Source organism: Eumetopias jubatus, unplaced genomic scaffold (assembly GCF_037043125.1).
Source record: "Eumetopias jubatus isolate StellerSeaLion01/CBP00866 unplaced genomic scaffold, mEumJub1_p1.0 scaffold_16, whole genome shotgun sequence".
In the NCBI taxonomy this organism is placed as follows: Eukaryota; Metazoa; Chordata; class Mammalia; order Carnivora; family Otariidae; genus Eumetopias; species Eumetopias jubatus.
In genome coordinates, this window is record NW_028274822.1 from 80,841,983 (window position 1) to 80,862,629 (window position 20,647).

Below are 20,647 nucleotides of genomic sequence, written 5' to 3' on the forward strand. Positions count from 1 at the left end.
AGGAAGCTGAAAAATGTAGTGGTTTTAGTTGGTCTATTGCCACTTCTAACAAAAATCAAAGCTTAGTTGCTAAGGTAAAGGGGGTATAGATATTGAGTGGGCAACCAGTAGAATCCGCCTTTTTTTGTCCATGATGTTTTATGTACTTGACATATTCCCTCTCTATTAAATTCATACCGATCCTTTGATGCTTAGCTCAAATGCTACCCTTTCCCTGAAGGCTTACATAGAATCCTCTTATCTAGCACACATCCCTTTCTGCCTGCCTCGATTTCAACACAATAGCCAAGTATGGCCACAGCACTGAAATGGGGCTAGTGCCACGGAGTACCTAAATTTTTTTAAATTAATTGATTAATTTATTTGACAGAGAGAGAGACAGCGAGAGAGGGAACACAAGCAGGGGGAGTGGGAGAGGGAGAAGCAGGCTTCCTGCAGAGCAGAGAGCCCAATGTGGGTCTCGATCCCAGGACCCTGGGATCGTGACCTGAACCCAAGGCAGATGCTTAACTGACTGAGCCACCCAGGCACCCCCAAATTTTTAATGTTACTTAATTTTAATTAATTTCAATTAAAATAAAAAAACTAATATTGCATTCGGTTATTGGAAAACTTTTTGGAACAACTTGGGTATGAGAATCTAATTTCTCAACTGTAAATTTTATGAAATCCAAATACAGAACAAGTATTTTCAATGAAAATATAGCATCTGAATTAAGATGTGCTAACTTACACAGATGTCAAAGACATAGTCCAAAAAAAATTTAAAAAAAAAGAACGCACACTATCTCATTAATTTTTATATTGATTACATGTTGAAATGGTAATATTTGGGGTATATTGGGTTAAATAAAATATCTCATTAAACTTAATTTCATGTGCTCCTTTTACCTTTTTGATATGGCTACTAGAAAAGTTTTAGTTACATATGTGATTCACGGTATATTTCTATTACTCATCTCCGCTTTCTCCCTTCTGTACTCGAGTGAGTGTTAATACATCTGTCTCCCCGCCCCATGTGCATGTCTATGTAAGAGCCGGAACCCTAGTAGGATTTATAGCTACTATGAATTGAGCACTTACTATGTGCTAGGCACAGGGCTGGCTTTTTTTTTAATTAAAAAATTTTAATAATTATAGATTCACAGGAGGTTTCAAAAAGAAAAATGACAGGGAGTATACCCTTCACCCAGTTTTCTCCAATAGAAACATCTTGCAAAGCTATGGTACAATATCCAAACCAGGAACCAGCCGGCATTGATACAGTTGACTGATTATTCCTATTTCATGAGTGTGGACTTACGTGTGTGCATGCATGTCAATTCTGTGCAATTTTATCACGTGTAGATTTGTGCAATCACCATTGCAGTCAGACTCATAACTGTGGTTCTTTTTTTTAAATTTGTTTATTTATTTGAGAGAGAGAGAGAGCAGGGGGAGGGACAGAGGGAAAGGAGGAGAATCTCAATCAGACTCCCCATTGAGCACTGAGCCCGACATGGAGCTTGGTCCCACGACTCAGATCATGGCCTGAGCTGAAATCAAGAGTCGGATGCTCAACCAACTGAGCCACCCAGGCGCCCTTGGACCCAGAACTGTTTGATGAGTACAGGAGTCCCTCATGCTACCCTTTTTATAGCCACAACTCCCCTCCCCCCATTCGCTGGCAACCACTAATCTATTCTCCGTTTGTTATTTTGAAAATGTTACATAAATGAAATCATATAGCATTCGGACTTTTGAGATTGGCTTTTTTTCATTCACTTAGCATAATGCCCTTGGGATGTGTCTGAGTTGTTTTATGTATCAATAGTACATTCTTTCTATGCTTGTGTAGTATTTCGTGATATGGATGTACCACAATTCTTTTTTCCACTCATCCTCCAATTGAGGGGCATTTAGGTTGTTTCCAGTTTTTGATAATTACAAATAAAGTCACTATAGATATTCATATTCGGGTTTTTGTATGCACATGGGTTTTTATTTCTCTGGGATAAAGGCCCATGAGTGGTTTTTCAGAAGATTTTATTTATTTATCTGACACACACAGAGAGAGAGCACAAGCAGGGAGAGCCGTAGGCAGAGGGAGAGGGAGAAGCAGACTCCCTGCTGAGCAAGGAGCCCGACATGGGGCTCGATCCCAGAACATGACCTGAGCTGAAGGCAGATGCTTCACCGACTGAGCCACCCAGGCGCCCTGTGTACTACACGTTTTAATGTAACATCATTTCACTATCTAATCTCTGTTGCAATAGGCAGCATGCTAAAGGGAAGGAATATGGGCTTTGAAGAAACACCAGGATTTGGATCGTGATCTGTAGTGGGTACTGTTCTCAGTTCACTGCTTTGTCATAAAATGGGTGCGTTTAACATAACTGTCAGGATTTGTGAGCTGAGAGATAAGCATGTGCTATGGCCACACCTGGCATTGTGTGGCAGGTGGTAGATACTCCACTAACGCAGCTTTCTTCCCCTGCATCCCCTGTGGTTCCTAGCACAGTGCCTAGAACATGGAAGGTGTCGGATCAAGGAAGGAAGCTGGGGGTAGGAGGTGGGCCAGGCAAAGAACAGAGTCTAACTGGGGTTTCAGAACAGGTGGGCAGGCTCACAGACTCTGCACACAGCCAGGATCTGGCCTAGAAGGGAGGCCACCTGCTCTGGCTGGAATGGAATTCCTTCTTGGATTGGCAGGTGGCAGGTGCATGCCGCTCAGTCGGCAGGTGCTTGTGGCTGGCAGTGTCAACGGTGGCTCAGAGTTGTTGGTTGCAACTGCAGTGAAGGCTTTCAGAGCCCTCCCCTCCACTGTGACTGCTTTGCACCAGAGGTTCAGAGAAGAGAGCCCATCTCTTCTATGGTGGGTTATCTAGAATTAGCTTATGGCCATTCCTTCCAAAGCATTTACTATGCACCAGATGCTGTGCATAAAGCCTCCACACAACACCAAGAGGGGGGGATTTTCATTGTCCCCATGTTACAAATGAGAGAAGTGAGCGTCAGAGAGGTGATATTAGTTGCCTAGTTTTATGTGACCCAATCCCCTTTATTTGATCCCTGTGCTATACTACACTAGAATAACCAGTCTCCCCTATCTGTGACCTGTATGCCATCACACCAACCCTCTCCCCCACCAACCAAGCAGAAGAACCAGTAAGAAACCACACAGGGAAGGGACTAGTATAGCCCTAAACCCATCCTTGAGATTAAGGTCTGCCCAGTGGTTGGATGTACAGGTGAGGACTCTTACTGAGTCAACAGATGCTCAACTCAATCTGACTTACATAAAAATGAAAATGTATTGGCTGCATTGACTAATATGTACAAGTAGCTAGTTTCAGGCATGGCTGGATCCAGATGCTCAAACAACATTGTCAGAAATCTGTCTCTCTCTTTTAGCTCTTTTGGTCAAGGGCTGGAGGCTCGACTTCATTGCTGAATAGCCTCTTTCTTTGTAGGGGCAGCCATGGTCACCATCAGCGTAGTAATCCCAATGAGAAAAGAAAGCACCTGTTCTCAAAGCATTCCCATCAAAGTCCCAGGATTGACCATCATATGTGCTGTGCCCACTACTGATCCAGGCACTGTGTAGCCAGGAGAATGGAACACACCTCTGGCTAGGCCTGGGAGGTGTGCTCACCTCCAAAGCTGGGGGCAGAAGACCGCCCCCCCCCATCCAAACAAAGGCTGACCAAGATGGTGGGATGAGTCCCCAAAGTAAAAAAAATGGATGGTATTCCCAAGAAGTGAAATGGTATCTGGGCCAACCAAACAAACAAGGCTGAGTGTTCCCCACCCCCGCCCCCATAAAACTTTTTTTTTCTCTGATATCTTTGCCTGTGCCAATGTGGGGAGGAGGGATCCTCTGTTGTGCTATGTTAGAAAAATTCTCAGTGGCTGTAGCGGACCAAATAGGCAGTATCGTAGTTGCCGCCAGACACTTCAAGGGCAATAGTTTGGGAAAGACAAGCGTTCAGGGTGTGTGAAGCTTGAAGTTATTTTATCTCTATATAAGCTTTCTCCCTCCATTCAACAGACTTTCAACTTTTCAGAGGTATTGAAATGGGGAGCCTCAAATCGAGGGGGGCCATTGTCATATGGCCACAAATCAGGGGACTTGATTCTGTCTTTGCCTTGAGTCTGGCAAAGAGAGGGAGGGAAAAGTTGGGAGGCCCCCAACCTCCTATGCCTGCATGACTTTAGGTCTGGGGTCAGATCATAGCCAGAGACTTCTACCAGCAGACTCACAGAGTTTGGACCAGCCTGGAAACCACTAAGCTGAAGAGGCTTGTGAGGTTCCCATAGCTCATTTGGAATTCACAGCTTCTGCCACCTCCACCCCCACCGCCCGTGTCGTTTTTGTCCAAAACCCCCTATGTAAGGGGACAGAACAAATCCACACTGAACAAAATGCTCTCGGGTCCTGAGCCCTCCCGCTCTGACTGTACATGAACACATTTTTCCCCCCTAACATAGGAAATGCAGGAAACCAGCACCAGCTGATTAAAAAAAAAAAAAAAGGTGGGGACTCCCCTCCCCCACTGCACCCACCTCCACACACAAATAATAAGCTTTTCAACTTGTCCATGTCCAGAAACTTGCCCACAGCACTTCTGGCCACGTTTGGGCTGGGCCTTTGTGACGTCACGCCAGCAACCAGCCAATGGACAGGTGGTTTCGACTTCCTAATCTGCATATTGCAGCGCATTGGTTCAATTTCGGAGCCAACCCTATTGTGGTGGTTTCTTTTTTTTTTTTTTTTAATCTTATTATGTTATGTTAGTCACCATACAATACATCATTAGTTTTTGATGTAATGTTCCATGATTCATTGTTTTGTGTAACACCCAGTGCTGCATGCAGTACATGTCCTCCTTGAGACCCCATCACCCAGCTACCCCATCCCCCCACCCCCCTCCCCTCTAAAACCCTCAGTTTGCTTCACCAGAGCGGGAGAGGAACCATGAGAGACTATGGACTCCGAGAAACAAACTGCGGTAGTTTCTTTAAATTCAAGGTTACCAGCGTCAGGCAGACAGAGGACAAACTCTGGCCTCTCTGGCCTTCCTGCCCAATTATGATCTAAGGGTAGGAATTGGAGGGCCAGTCAGTCCCTTCTAGGGAAGGGGCTACGTGGAGGTTATGAAATCCAGGGGAGCGTGGAAGGAGTTGTTGTCAATCCAGAAGGGATGGTGGCAGGAGTTGGCTTGATGACCCCAACTTTCCTATCTTGACCCCACCAACACTCCCCCTGCATTTCCCAAGTGATTTCATGATCTGTTCTTTATCTCAAACAGGGTCAGCCCTGAAATTTGGGTGAGGAGAAACCAGACACAGTTTACTTGAATTATTATGGTTGATTTTTATCTTGTAGTGTGATAGCTCAGGCATGTGAATTGAACATGCAAATGTGTGCACCACAGCTGCAAAATTTAAGATCCTCAAATTAACAAGGGGGAAACCACTGAGTAACCTTACTGCTTTCTCTGAAGCTCAATTTTCTGAGAATGTTCTTTTTTTTTTTTTTTTTTTTAGTTGTCAGAAAGAAGGACTTGAAAAATAGAAGGAATTTTAAGCAGAAGGGTCATATAGCCACCAGCAGCAATAAAAATGTAGGGAGATTGTGATATTAAAATATATTCAGATTTCATTTATTCGGGTAGCATTTAATTTGGGTTTGGTGTACATAACCTCAAACAAGCTTCCCTGTACCTTGGCAGTATCGATAAATATGGCATCCACTGGAGCTCTGGTTCTCAGTACTCAAGGTTTTGATTCAAAAGGTCTCGGCAGAAAATAAAGACATTTTAACAATTGCTCCAAGTGTTTCTGCCAGAAGAGGACTACCCTTGAGAGGCTCTGCTTTGATTTTTAAATATTTACCCCAATGGTCTCCACAAACCACTGAAATAGCTCAGCAACTGAAATAGTTTAGCATGCAAACTTTCTCTTTGGTTTCTTCCCATACCCAAAAGCTGTGTAAGTCCTACTCTAGACTTACATGGATTGAACTTGAAACTGGAGCCACCATAACTATACAGAGAGGAGGAGGGACCATGACAAAGAGCCTTGAGGACCTCTTACTACAGGGCATGTAATTGATCAAGGGCCCTAGTGCTGCCTTTGACATCCCCAGGTCTTCCGCTCTCAGCCAATAATTGAGCACAGCAGTGATACACCACGGGCCCTCTGCCAAACCTTCCTTAGACTTCACAGTGATCTAGGGTGCTCCCGCAAAATAGTCCTTCCCTCTCTTCACAAAGAGTCTCGTGATGGTCCTCCTAACCTTGCCTGACTCCCTCGTTTTTTCTCTCACACAGACCTTTCCCCTAACGAAATCCTTCTAAGTCTCATTTGAGCCTCTGCTTCTAGGGGAATCAAGACTAACACAAAAGGGTTTGATGTAGAAATTAATTGGGTAACAAGTATAACAGGGATCCCATTTCTGGACCTTCCTTTACTGAGAAGCCAGCTTTTCTCTTTGCAGCCTGTCCACCTTACATTCTGGGGGGAAGAGTAGAATAAATCCCATCTCAAGAAAGCAGGGTGTATGATGTGGGAGAAGCCCATCCAGACAGGAAGAGGAAGGGAAAACTTGCTTGAGGACTTCGGGCCTCATATGCATAAAACATTTATGTTCTATTACTAAATAAGCCTCCCCTGTTCATTGAAGTAGACCCTCCACCACTTTCCAACACTACTTCCTTCGCTACTATACTTTTTTCCAGGTAATTAAATAATTTCTTTCCAAATAAATTCTACCATTTGAATCACTTACTCTTTCAGACTTTCTCTCCTCACACAGTTCAAATGAGTGAGTTCAACTTTTCAGATGCCATGCTGTATTAGCTAAGAATCTGTATGTGGGGGGGAGGGGGAAAAATCTTACTGTTTTGTGTTCATTTTATTCTTTACTCTGCGACCCTATCTTATTGCAGATGTCTCTTGGTGGTTTCTCGCCTCATGGAGACAAGAGTTCAGCTTCCTTCTCATTTTTAGTTAGGATCAGATAGTTCTTTAAAAGCCCTTATACCTTGGGGTGCCTGGGTGGCTCAGTGGGTTAAGTGTCTGACTTCAGCTCAGGTCATGATCCCGGGGTCCTGGGATCGAGTCCCAAATTGGGCTCCCTGCTCAGTGGGGAGTCCGTTTCTCCCTCTCCCTCTGCCTCTCCTCCTTGCTCTTGGTCTCACTCTCTCTCAAATAAATAAATAAAATCTTTAAAAAAAAAAAGCCCTTATCCCCATCATCTTGGGGCAGGATTGGCAGTAATTGTGTTTTCAGTAATTTGGCAGATTTACTCCTTCGGGCCGGAACAAGACTGCATTCACTCTGGAGCAATATAGTGGTCCCCTTCTTTATCCGCGGTTTCACTTTCCATGGTTTTGGTTCCCCGCGGTAAACCGCGGTTTGGAAGCAGATGATCCTCCTTAATATAGTCAGAGGTCAATGGTAGCCTGATGGCTACGTCACAGTGCCTGCGTCATTCACTTCACTTCACTTCATCACACACGAATTTGATCATCTCACTTCATCACAAAAGGGCGAGTCCAGGACGAGAAGATATTTTGAGAGAGAGAGACTGCATTCACATAACTTTGATTACAGTGTATTGTTATAATTGTTTTATTATTGGTTGTTGTTAATCTCTTACTGTGTGTGATTTATAAATTAGATTGTATCTCAGGTGTGTATGCACAGGAAAAAACATAGTATATATCCAGAGTTTGGTACTCTCCACGGTTTCAGGCATCCACTGGGGGTCTTGGAATGTGTCCCCAGCGGATAAGCAGGGACTGCTGGACTGCGTTCGAGACGGCAGGTTTGATCAGGTCTTCCTCTGTGTGTGGCTGGCCCTCCAGAGCTTGGTTACTGGAGCGACTGGTGGCACTCATAGTTGCTAAGGGCAGGGCAGGCCTCTGGGGCCCCCAGAGGAGGAAGTGGGTCTGGTTTCCAGGGCAGGGGACTCGGGGTCAGCAATTTCTTGAGATTTCCGTTTGGAACCCATTTGGTGTCTGGCAGTGTTTTCTTCTCCCTCATTCTAGTTTTGACTATTCTTTGTTGGGGGTGGCAGACGCGGCCCTGATGGTTCACGGAGCTCTTGGATTCTGTTCTGGCTCTTAACATGCTGCATCGCCTGTTTACAGGTCTGTCTCTCCGCGACGTTTTAGTGTCATGACTGTATCTCTAGGCTGCCATTAGATCCCTAGTGGCTGACACATAGTAGGTATTTGATAAATGTTGGATGAATGAAAGCTGCCAAGAGAGAGCAGAGAAGGCTACTGTTAGACGATCCAGGTAGAGACCTCCTGCTCTAGATCCTGAGGCCAGATGGACCCAGGAGAGAGAAGGATATAAGAAGGGTCCTGGATTTGGCCAAGTGTTAACCCGAAGCTGCCAAGGGTGATGTAATCAAAGGGATTGGCGTGAACCTTCACTGAGGAGGGAAGGCAGAGCCCAGTGACACAATTGTGGGTTAGGAAGTCAAGTGTGACCCATTGTCCAGGAGAGAACCATGAGATCACAGCCAGTGGTGTGGAATCACAAATCAATCTGGGGGTTAGTACAGGGGTTGGAGCCAAGATACCTAGAGGATATTAGGAGCAAAAGCCAAGCTAGTTAGGTCAAGGCAAATGGTTCAGGACAAAGGCTATGAATGAGCCGACAGTGTCAGTGGTTCATTTGTATTGAGTGCTGGCCATGTGGCTGGGATGAGACCTGCCAGCTTAAAAGCACATGGCCAGGCCAGGCCCCATCAAATGTCTAAACATTGGAACAAGCCCAGGAACCAGACATCCCAGCCCCAGGCACATAGGGCCAGGAATCTCCAGCCAGCTTGGGCACTTGGGATCCCTTTCAGGGGAAAGAGCCTATTAATCAAGATCCAAGTGAACCCCAGACCCAACCAAAACAGAAGGGTCAACCAGTGGAGATCCAGGTAGACAGACGGCACAAAAGTAAATACATAGCAATTATCCCAGGAGAACCCGGATTTGAGACTGGGAACCTATTGTATACAGTTCATCCACCCATCCATCCATCCATCTAACCATCCATCCATCCATTCATTCATTCATCCATTCATTCTTTTATATATTGGGCAAATGGAGATAACGCAGTATCTCAGTATCCGGTATACTAACCTGGAAAACAAGTCCCTGGCATTGAGGTCCTGAAGTCTTTGCAGGGCCAGTTATAATCTAACTCGTTGTTGGATCTTTGAAGTTATGGACTACCTTGTAACTCTCAGAACAGTGACAGGATGGGTCAGAAAATCTAGGCCAAGACTGAGCTGGTACATAGGGTTTTAAGTAGACCACAGTTTCTGTGGACTGGCTAATGCAGAAGCAGGATACCACGTGCGTGCACACACATGCACGCGCACACACACACACATGCACACACACTCCCCTTGCTTCAAATATCAGTCTAGTTGACCTTCCTGATATAGACAACTCTCGACTGCCAATATATGGATTATCTACCTAATGATCCCAACACCTAGCAAACTTCTCCCCACTATCACCCAATCTGTGCAAAGTAATTTCTGTGTTAGCCAAAGAAGAACATAATTAGGAAGGCAAATTTGCAGAATTCAAATTACATAATGCATTCCAAAGTCAAATAGAAATTACTATGGATTAGCACAGATAGTAATGGGATGGAAGCCACAGGACTCGATCATTCATGCATTCAGGTACTCGCTCAGCCAATGTTTATGCATGGTGGAGGTGGGGAGAGAAGGGGGTAGAGCACCTTGGAGTTTTAAGCCTTCTGCCTTATCAGCTTTCTACCTTATTCTGAGCAGCAAGTGAACAAAGGGAGAACGTTGTAAAAATAACCTCATGAGAGATAATCCGAGAAACAAGATGCCAGAACCTGTTGAGGAAGCAGAGGGGGCAGGGCACGGAGTGGAGTGAGAACCTCAGATCCAGTCAGGTGTCAGGGTGTTTGACCCCTTCTAGTCCCTGCTGGAGACCTGTTCGTCTGGCCCTGACATGCCCCAGCCTTCCAGGATGGATGGAGGCACTTGCTTCCCATCCAACTAACCTGTTGCCATGTTTCTGGCTTAGCAAAGGGGACTCAGCTCTCCTGTGTTCCAGTCCTGGCCTCAGCGCCAGGACGTGAATTCTAAGTTGCTGAGCCTGCCTGGTAACCTGACTCTGGACCCCAGACACCCATGACTTGGTGCTTTGGTTTGGTGCTCTTGGCTCTGTCTATGGTCAACCCTGCTCAGCCAGTCAGGATGACCTCTGGTGCTGTCTGTAACCCAAACTATTACAGTGGCTAAACACACAGAGTTTACTTTTTCACCAAATAAAAGTTGTGGTATTGGTTGACTGGCTCAGTCATGTCCGGACTACTGTCTCTGAGAGTCTTTTGACCACTTGCTCATGACCACCCTATGGCTGCCACAGCTCCAGCCATCGTTTTCCCAATTCAAGGCAGGAAGGTGAAGGCAGAGGCAATGCCAGCTGTGGCTTCATTTGTCAAGAAAGCAAAAGCCTTCTGCTCAGGTCTCATTGTCCAAAAGTGAATCACATGGCCAGATTGACTTAGGCCCTTCATGTTCCAACCACAGAGACTGGCACATTGCTACCCCAAACAAAATTGCGCATAGTAAGAAGGAATGGATAGTGGGTACATTTCTAACAGGGACTACACAACTGTCAAAGCAGCTAAGAGGCAGGAATCAGATTCCTGTCCTGGAGATATTCATGAATAAACATATTAACCTATTACTGGGTGCTATCGATGATACAAAGACTTTGGTTGGTTTGGTGGGGAACAGGCAGGAGGAAGAAGTTGGCAAGGATAAATATGAATGACAATCTCTAGCTTTCACTGGCTTTCAAATATTTTGTGTATGTTGTTTGATTTTGTCCTGATAACACCCCTGGGAGGTTGGCTTGGTCATCTCCATTGTTTGGATGCAGAAAATGGAGCACACAACAGCTTTAACGATTTGCTCTGCGTCCCACAGCAGCCAAGGTTCAAATCCTCCATGGTGCATATGTTGTGGGGTGAAGAAAAAAGTTGGGAGCCTAGCGAGCCTTTGAACTATGATTAAGAACGGTTGCTGGCTTCTCTTTGCATCCGGGCCACTCATAATTCTTCAAGGGCAACTCATACTTTTCCACCTCCAGAAGCCTCTGAGGTTGAACCTTTAGCCTGAACTGATCCATCTTTCCCATGAGCTCCTTGCATTGTGTGCCTAGCACCACCCCCCTCAACTTTATTAAGCTCTTGGAGGACAGGATCCGTGTCACTCTTGTCCACAACAGTGCTTGGAGCTGAGATATAGTGACATAGTTTTGATAAGTCTATTTTTTTTTTCACATTTAAAAAATGTCTGCAGAAGAGTCCCAATTACTTAACAAGGCACAGAAGCCCCTCGCTGTGGAATGAATGAATGACATTGACGTTGAGCCATTTTGGAACGGCAAGATGTTTGCTGCATTTTTAGGTGATGAAGTTTGACCCAGAGACAGTCTGTACCCCTGGGAATAAGGACATGCCTGCAAATACTGGGGTATTTAACACATCTACTGAAATGATACTAACAGCTATCGACCGAGACACATCTTGGGTCAGGCGCCAAGCCAGGTCCTTCATCCTTCATGTGGTTTGTCTCTTTAATCTTCCCAACGAGCCTGGGACAGAGGCATCCTTAGTCCTTTTTTTTTTTTTTTTTTTTTGCAATCTGACGTGACAGATTGAAGTCGAGGAATTGGGGGACAAGAAAGACTTGGAAGAGGAAGGATGGGGAAGGGTCTTCAAGGGTGAGGGTGCGTGGAAACTGGAAATCTAAGATGCAGGGGGCAGGGGAGGGGGGTATGACTCCTCCTTGGGAACAGGTGGATGAAACAGGAGCCCGGGTGGGTGGAAATTTCAGGAAAACTGCAGTGGGCTCAGAGGCGGAGCCATCAGGGAACGGCAGAGCCCACAGGGTCTTTCGGTCACATATGAGGCATTTGCTGTCCAATATTTGTTTTTATCTCCCCGCATGGTTAATTATTGAAGCCTGCGTGTGATAAGACCGCGGCCCTCCTGCCCGGAGTGCCAGGGTTATCTGCAGCTTTACAGCCCTTTCACGCAGTAATGAAGCAGATAAGCTGCTAGGTGGTGGCTGCTTGGACAGTCATTAAAAAACTCTGCTGAGAAATAGGAGCAAGAAGTGGGGACTCACCACAGCAGAAAGAGAACGAAAAGCCAGGAGAACAGAGTGAGGTCCAGGCTGGTCTAACAGCCCCAGGGCCCGGGGAGCAAGCTCTCCAGCTCCTGGCTACAAGGGGAACCTAGGTACTGACACCCCAAAGGGAGGCTTCTGCTCAGGCGCCAGCCTGCATTTCCTCAACAGAACCCCAGTGGCAGGGATTAGCCCATCTTCTGGGGGAGGAAACAGTGGGAGGAAACAGCCAGAGGCCAGCTGACGCCTTTTAAGCACCAACTATTGCCTGTCGGGTTCTGTGTAGAACATTTCCCACGTTTTAACTCAGGAGTCTGTAAATTACGGCCTGTGGGCCACGTCCGGACTGAAGCTTGTTTTATGTTGCCCGTGAGCTAAGAACATACTATATACCTGTAAATGGTTGGGAGAAGATCGAAAGAATAACTACATAAATTTACATACAATTCAGATTTCAGTGTCTACAAATGAAGTTTTCAAACAGCTTCATTGAGCTATAATAAATATATTGTAAATGTCTTTTGAATGTGTACAATTCAACGCTTTTTAATATATTTAGAGGGGGTGCCAAAAAACTCAGGATCGAGATAAGATTTTAATACAATATTTTTTAAAAATAAAAATTAATGCGCCCCCAAATCCGTGATGAATAAAATATCAACATTTTATTTATTTATTTATTTATAAATATCAACATTTTAAATAAAGACAGGATCAGTAACAGTGCAGTTCCAAGCCATATTGGGGCCTGAGGCCAAAAAAAAAAAAAAAAATCAGTCATTCCGATTCTGTTAATTTTAAAATTTAAAATTTTAATATTTGTCCATCAGGGATTTTTCCCATTAATTTTTATCTCTTGAAATACGACATTAAAATATTTATCGTGATTACTGAGTGTTTTGGTGTCACCTTAGATTTTGAACCCAAAGCAAGTGCCTCTACCCCCTCACCCTAATCTCAGGACTGTGTCTGAGAGCCCCAGGCTGGAGGAAGTAGCATTTAAGGTGGAGGCACAATGACAGGGCAGGCCAGCAGCTGGGAGGGGACAGTTTTGCTCAGAATCCTGTGACCTTGGTCACATTGTAAATGGCAAAATTTTCTTTTATATTGTAAAAACATTTGGACAACATAAAGATTTTATGAAAATACTTTGTTTCTGATTCTAAAAATAATACATGGTTCTTGCAAAAAAAACCCCAAAAATAAACAAAAAACAAAACAAAACCAAAACAAAAAAACCCCAAACCCACGGAAACCTTCAGGTAGGAAAAAGAAAATAAAATTCACCCCATATCCCATCCCCCCAGAAATAACTGCTGTGTGAAGACACACACTGAAGAGTGTCCATCCTTCCTTCCAGATTATTCTCCACACAGTTACAGAGATGGATCCATATTCAGTTTATGTAAATGAGATCACACCATGCGTGCTGTTCTGTGATGTGCCTTTTCGCTTGACAATATGTCATGAGCATCTTTCCATCCTGGTACATGCAGACCCACTGCATCATTTTTAATGGCTGTGTACTACTCTGTCATAAAGACACGGCGGTTACACGATAAACTCCCAACCCACCAGCACATGGCTTCTTCTGCTAAGAAGGAATTCTTTTAGGAAAAATCATTTCCAATGAGTCCCAAACAACAGATTTCATCTTTCGCCTTCTTACCCTGTCTGCATGGGCATGACGTCTATTTGCATGGATGCCATCATAGCGAACATTCCATTTATATGCTCCAAAGCTCAGTGTATTGTAAACATCTCCTCAAGTTATATTATGGTCTCCATCCAGTTTTTCCCTTACTCCAAGGTCAGCGGACTTCATGTAGTCTTTGTTTGCTTGTTTGTTTTAACAATCTTTTAAGAATGCTTTTTAAAAAAACAAATGGAAAAAAAGCTCTTAGCTTGTTGGCCGTGTAAAAACAGGCCTCGGGTTGAATTTGGCCCCTGGATTTGCCAGCCTACAGGTCATTTTGCCATCCCTGTCCCTGGGCTGCAGGGAAGGTCTCTATGTATACAGCTTTTTCCTTCTTTTGAAACACTTCCTTTGGATAACTTCCCAGGAATGAGATGACCGGATAAATGGGCAGCTCCTGATACATGTTGCTGTATTTTAAGGTTGTGCCAACCAGCAAATTACGAACATATAAAGTTTCTTATAGCCTCCCCAGCCCTTGGTATGATCCGTTTAAACTTATGCTAATTTAGTAGCTATAAAATGATATCTTATTTTTATTTCCGTATCTGATTGTTCTCAAAGTAGGGGATGTTTTTCATGGGTTTGGTTGTTCTTTGTGAAGTCACTTTAGAGAACCTGAATGTTAGAATCCGCTGAAAAGGAGCTATCCTGAGCCCCTTTCTTCAGCTCAAAGATGAGATGCTCCTTTGGTTCAAATGCAAGTTTGCATGTAACTTCTCAGGGAGTTCTGCTGCATTAAAATGACAGAGAGAAGCCCAGTGAGGCCTTATCGCTCTGTGGCAGCAAAAAGGACTGGAAAGTAGGTCGAGGAATTAATCCTGCTGGTTCCAGTAATTAGAGCAGACAAAGGGGTCGAAAGTTCAGGCTGAGCTGGGGAATGCAGCCGGAGTGTCTCTTACCAGGCCTGGGCACATAGTACCTGCCCCCCCCACCCCGCCTTCGGCACTGCCCCTGGACCAGGTCTCCCCATCATCATGGCCATCCCAAAGTGCATTTTTTTTGCCCCTCTTCTAGTTTAGAAAGCCCTCTTTGACTTTTCCTCCCATGAGAAGTCAGATGGTCCCAGAGGCAGAAGGGATCCCAGAGACAACCCTCCTGCCTTCCAAAGGAAACCCCCCACGGTTAACTGTCCTTCTTGAGCTTCAGCAACTGGTAAGAATTGTTGGTTCTCCATCTCCAGTCGAGTCCAGAAACAATGAGAGATGCTCCTTCTCCTCTCCAGGCGCGTTTGCGCCTAAGTCTTTAGCACATTCGGTGCATTAAATTGAGGAACAGAGGTTGGTAAGGTGGGCCTCTGGTAAGGAGATCTCAAGTGTGAGGTCAGTGTTGAACTGAACATAGAGTCCTGCTAACCCTCTCTAAAAAGAGTTTTTACATAAAGCATAGATAGCAATCTCAATTGGCTACAGAGGCCACAGATAATGTGACCAAGTGAAGGAAGCCATTGGATGCATGACCATAGGGAGTGGTGGGGACCATGGTGAGCCAAAAATGTTCATTCCTGCCCAAAAGCACTTGCAGTCAAATTTTTAAAAATCTTAGTTCCGGCCCAACAAAACAAGTTTGCAAGGCTGAAGTTGATCCCAAAGGCACCCCAGCTTGTGACTTCCAGAAGGGCTGGCGGCTTCTTCCATGTCTCTACTTCCCTGCCCTTTCTCGGCTCCCCTCTAATAGACTCACTCTGACCCCACTATGAAAAAAGCCAAACCTTCTCCCAAAAGATCAGCGGGGGGTAGGGAGGGCATGGGCAGAGGGTAGCACATGTCCAGATAATGATGCGATGGTCCCTGCTAGATAGCACAGCTGTGGGCAACACTGAGAGCAGGTGGTCTAGTCTGAACATCCTTATTTGTAAGGAACAGAGACCTGCTCAGGTCCCATGGACAAGAGAGAATTTATTGTAAAGACACAGTTTTCTCAGGAGCCAAGGACAGGGAATCCGTGAAGAACAGAGAAGCCTACTGAGAAATGGAAAGCTCCTGGGAAATATTCCCAGGCTGGGATGGAGGCAGCTTTTCAGACATAGGACCTGAGTGCAGGCAGGTATCTTAAAATGGGTCTGTTTCATAGGATTTAGGAGCAGATACATCATTCAGTCTAATAAGCTTGAGATGTTGGCTGTTTTAGACCAAGTGTCCAATGAGTGCCTACCAGGAATACAACCTACCACCTAGAACCACGCATTGACACCCATCCATCTGTTTCCCAAAACTGCATGTAGAATTCAACTTTCCACTAAGACCTCAGAAATGAGTTGATAGAGGCTCATTAATTAAGCTTAACGAGCTGTGTGTGGCCACCAATTAGGAGATATGTGGAGGGATTTCTCTTTCCCTGGTGATGAGTTGGAGTCCCACAAAATGAGCCTGGGTAGTGCGATGGGGGAGAAAGCCCCCTTTGTCTGATGCCCAGTCTTGCATTTCCAGAGGGTTCAGACTGGGCTCAAGGTGGTGTTTGGGCAAGTATGATACCCAAATAGCTAAGAGTGGGGTAAACCAGAGACGATTGCAAGCTGAGTCCTTCGAGAGGTGCATGGTCAGGGCTGATGGATTTGAGGTGGGCCAGCAAGTCCACGGAGGTGAGAATGACACTACAAACCCGAGTCCAAGCTGAAGGGTTGGAAACAGAGTGAGGAGAAAGAACAAGGATGTTCCAGCCATGCCAACCTTCTTTCGACTTCTTAACAATGCCAACTGCTTTTCTACTTCACATTTTGGACATGTGGTTCCTGACCTAGAACACTCTTTACCTGATTCTTTGCATGGCTGAGTATTTTGTTGGCTTTTAGGCTCGGGCTTTTTTTGTCACTTTCCTAGTAATGCCTTCAATGGTCAATGTCCATTGATTTTGTCTGCCCAACAGCCATACCAATTTTGGGGGTAACAGCATCTTTTTCAGTGTATCTGTCAGCTATGCTGCAGTAACAAACATCTCCTAGTGTAGTGGCTTATAACAACAAACGTTTATTTCATGTCTATTACATTTCAGCTGCTGCAGCTCTGCTCCATGCACCTCTGACTCTGGGACATGGACTGAAGAAGCAGCCTTGCTTCGGGACAAATTGCCTTTATGGCTGGTGGAAAACAGCAGGTTATGGATCTCTTTTAAAGCTCTTGGTTCAGATCTGACATGTGAACATGAGTCATATCTGCTGACATTCCATTGTCCAAAACAAGTCACATGTCCAAGTCGGTCAGAGATAGGGAACTATACACCATCTCTGGGAGGCATGGCAGTTTCTGTATGTGAAACATTTAAGACACTCCACTCCTTCCTGCTCCCTAGATCCCCAGAATTTCCCTGGTTCCTGGCCTTCCTGCACCTTGTCCAGTTTTTCCGTTGCTTCTGTGAGCCACCTCATGTCCTTCCAACCAAATTCCACCATCGTTTTCTGTTGCTTGCAACCACAGAACCCTGACTACTGTGTTTACATAGGGCCTCTCCTGCTATTCTCCACCTCCATACCTTGTTTTGTTTTTTAAGCACCCAGGTTTATACCATTGCTTCACTGTTTACTTGCGTGATATCTTTTTCTGATACCAGACTATAAGCTTCATGCAGACAGGAAACATGACAGACTGGATTATCACCGTCTGCCCCAGAACTAAAATATGTCTGGTGTATTTTCATCTTAATGAATATTCATTAAATGTAGGAAGGAGGGCTTAGGCATTTGGAGATCAGAATTGGAATTTTAATGTTATTTATGGATACTCGCTGTCTAAAGTGTGTTGTATGGATAACTCATTATGGTTTAAATGTGCAGAGTCAGGATTAACTTAGGGGGCAGCTGGAAATGTCAGGGCTCTTGACATGGGTGTGTGTTGGGGGCAGCGGAAGCACCACAGAGAGGGGATTTCTGAATTTCCAGATCCTAGAACAGTGGCTCTCAATTTTTTTTTTGACCTTGGGTTCACTTAGTTATGACTAGTAAATCATAGTAACTCACTTAGTAGTTTCCTAGAAAGTGGCACTTAGTCATGCACAAAGCTGGAAATCGATGAATGGATGTGTTACTTGTTCATAAGGACCAGAGGAAGAGTGGCCTTTTGGGATCGCTGTGTGGCCTTTGGGTGGGAGCTATAGACCCACTTAGTGGGCTGCAGGCCACAGACTGAGACCCACCCCATCGCAGCCTGCAGGCAGCAGAGGTTGGGGGTGGGGGATAGGTTTGGGCTCTGGAGTCACAGCGAGGGCCTGCATATCCAAAGTTCAGCCAGAATTGTCCATAAAATGAATAAACAATACCTCCCACACTTAGGCATATTACGAGATTTTTAGCACTAGTGCAAGGGAAAAAAAATCCTTTAAAAGCAGAGAGTAATTCATAGTGGCTTTTTGTTGCTATGCCTTTTCTCAAACTGGTTCATGAGCAGGTTGGTGAGATTTGGGGAGGTTTTCAAAGGGGCATCCTGGTGCTAAATGTTGGGATGGTTGGGCAGGATTCCTGCAGGGGAGAGATGTGGGGAGCTTGGTTTTTTTGCCTCCCTCAGCTGTGAAAGCCTTGGAGGAACAAATTCATCCTCACCTTTCTGGACAGCCCTCAACACCTCCCACCTGACGCTGCTTCCTGAGTCTCGCACTCACCTCCCCCTTACCAAGGCCAGCACGATACGCGGCGCTGGGTTTGCATAAGCTAAATGCATGCATATTGTAACCCTGTGGTAATAAGTTTTTAATATTATTCTTTAAAAGTTCCATTTTTTTTTTTTTTAAAGTCATCGGGAGTCCCTTTCTGTCCACCTCTCAGCTCTGCCTTCTTTGGGTTGGCTTCCTTTGCAGGCAGGACCTCCCGCGGATGGCCCCCAGCAGCTCCCAGCTCACATTCTACCAACTTAGCAATCCTACCAAGAAAAGAAAGCCTCTCTCCCCATGGTTTCAGCCAAAAAATAGCTGCCATTCATCGAGTGCTTCTTCAGAGCCCAGCCCACCTCCTGAGCGCGTTCCAGGATTCTCTCATTTATTCCTCCCAGCGCCTCTCTGATGTTGTTGCTATTATTATCCCACTTTAAAGAGAGGAGACTGAGGTTACATAAACTAGCCCAAGGTCACAGAGCTGGGGCCATGGTCTTAATCACCGCACTCCACTCCCTGCTGCTGCCCCGAACTTTCCTGCAGTGATTTCCCCCAAATCTCTGGGACTGGGAAGGGCTATGGGCCCTTAGTAATGGTTATGGAGTATCAGCTCTGTTCCAGCTGCTTTATGGGTATGCTCTCATTTTTATTCCCATTGCCCAGATAAGGAAACTGAGGCTCAGAGAGGTTACTTAATTTTCCCAAGCTCACACAGACAGGTAGTAGAGAATTCGAGATTGGAACCCAAACCTGCTGGATTGTAAAGCTCCTCGCTTAGGGCCTTGGCACTTGGTGGTCCCTGTGCCTCAAACACCCTTCCCTGGGCACCTGTGACTCAGCCCACTTTCTTCCAATCTGTTCTCAGTGAGGCCACTCCCGAGTAATCTGTTTAAATCTGCAACCTGCCCCTCCACTTCTTCCTAACCCCCTTTACCTGGCTCTACTTTTTCTTCTAGAGTATTTAGAACCTTTTAATACACTAGGTAATTTGCTTATTATGATTTATTACTTATTGTTTATCTCCCCCTGCTAGACAGTAAGCTTGATGAAGGCCAGGATCTGCTATACCCTAACTTTCTAGAATAGGGCCATGCAGAGTAGGTGCTCAATAAACATTTGGTAAATGAATGACTGATGCTAAGACGTCAGTCCTGATAGATGGCAGGTCAAGAAATCATCTCAATGCCATGTCTTAAATTCCATATTGAGTCCAATCAGAGTGGACAAGAGTTTGGAGAAAGGGCTCAGGGCAGGTGTCCTCGGAAGGTCAGATGGTCTGTGATAGGCTTAGAAGCCAGGAAGGACCCAAGCCCCAAAAGAGAGGAGCTTGGTTTTGTGCCTCCCCCAGAAGCCACCCAGGAACACATTTGGTCCTCAGCTTTACAGATGATACTCAACACCTCCCACCTGGCCCTTCACTTCTGGAGGATCACACTCATTTCTTCTCTTTCCCATTCCTTTGGGAAACTGCCTTTCTCCTGCTGGAGTAACATTTTAGAATTACAATACCCGTAGGCATTCCTAAAGGAATGGGGAGTCCTGCTACCAGAAGAAGGAGGAAGCGGTGCTGAACAGAGTAGAAAAAGATAGATCTCCTGTATTGAGCACATACTTACTGTGTGCCTGACATAGAGCCATGGGATCTTGACTAGAATCTTCCCTCCAGTGCCCCACTTCCCACTAATGGACTTAGCTACTCTCTGCTTATCTTCAGTTGTTTCAGTTCTTCAACTTCAGATCCCCCAAAGAAGGTGGTTGTCTTGTGTTTTGAGTCCAGCTATATTATAGGCCATGGCCTGGGTCCAATCAGGACCCATCCTGAGACACAAAGCAGCTGACAGGGGCTCCCTAAAGCAGGGTGGTTTCCATACAGAGGGAAGTTGGTTGGGACAGGCTCCATGTCAACATAACCGCTTAAAGTCATAAGCAAGGATTATTATGGCAGGTCAGCCCTACAGTGTCCTTCACTGAAGCCAACACATCACTCCTGACTTGTAGCCTGTTATCTTAATGGTACTGGCTAGAGTCCCATGCCAAGCTTGTGGATTCAGTCCCATAGGCTAAGGAATAAAGGTTATGAACTCTCCTAATGTAGACAGTAACAATGATCAGGATACAAATTATTACTGACGAATTTTTACCACTACATTTGCATTAAACCATTTAAATACTATTAAATGATTTATACTTCG